Below are 889 nucleotides of genomic sequence, written 5' to 3'. Positions count from 1 at the left end.
GCCATTTTCTCTGATGCAATTGGCTGTCGCTTGCGACTGTGAAATGTGAAGTTGGCGGGTTGAGGCCACTGAGGAAGGAACAAGTGCTGTTCTCACTCTGCCAGTTCCCTTTTGAATATACAATTACGGGTTTTAATGCAGTCGGGAAAATATTCCCCAAATGTAAATCTTGTCCGGTGAGTGACCTCAAAGGTATTTCGATGTTGCTTTAATAGCTACCATAAAGAGCTGGGATTGCTTGGAATCTGAAACAAAAACAGAAACTGCACTACAGAAAGGAGAAAACAGAGTCCTGAAGAAGTTTTGAAACGTTGACTCAAATTCTCTGCCCACAGATGCTCCCGGATCTGCTGAGATTTTTCCTGCAATTTATATTTTCGCTTGTAAATTAACGTTTATTTTATCTATTTGGATGAAACAACGAGAGTCACCATGTACCAAATTTAACACTTCAGAAATCTGCAAAGTGATTGGATTCAAACAAACCCAGCAATAATTCATCCATCCACAGAGCGACTGGGCACGGAAAGCGACCTGAAAAGATAAACGGCATAGTTTTGCTCCCAGTAGTCATGGCCGAGTGGTTAAGGCGATGGACTTGAAATCCATTGGGGTATTACTGCGCAGGTTCGAATCCTGCTGACTACGGGTGAAAACTGAGAACAAATGCAAAGGCTGGTTGCGGTAGGAGTCAAAGCAGGAAAAGCTGAACTTTTCACTTAGATTGCCAATGGTGGGAAAAGGCAACTCACTGCCTGTCATGGTAGAACAAGCACAAACCTTCATAAAAGTTAACGTGTTTTAGGATATACACTCGCAGGGGCAACCATGGTGAGTCTGTGAGCATGTGCTGGAACTCCAAACTAAACTTTCTCGTGGCGTTGAAAGC

The 889-nt window shown here is 43.3% G+C and overlaps 1 non-coding gene across 1 annotated transcript; it reads left to right on the top strand.

Annotated features, from left to right (window-relative positions):
* The first annotated feature begins 566 nt into the window (after nt 1-566).
* On the top strand, nt 567-648 carry trnas-uga. The gene has a single exon. It is a non-coding gene; the product is annotated as a tRNA-Ser (tRNA).
* Nucleotides 649-889: the final 241 nt, after the last annotated feature.

Source organism: Rhincodon typus, unplaced genomic scaffold (genome assembly GCF_021869965.1).
Source record: "Rhincodon typus isolate 14 unplaced genomic scaffold, sRhiTyp1.1 hic_rhity00001419, whole genome shotgun sequence".
NCBI classification, from domain to species: domain Eukaryota; kingdom Metazoa; phylum Chordata; class Chondrichthyes; order Orectolobiformes; family Rhincodontidae; genus Rhincodon; species Rhincodon typus.
The sequence above is the reverse complement of the archived record's forward strand: the minus strand, read 5'-3'. Positions and strand labels throughout refer to the sequence as shown.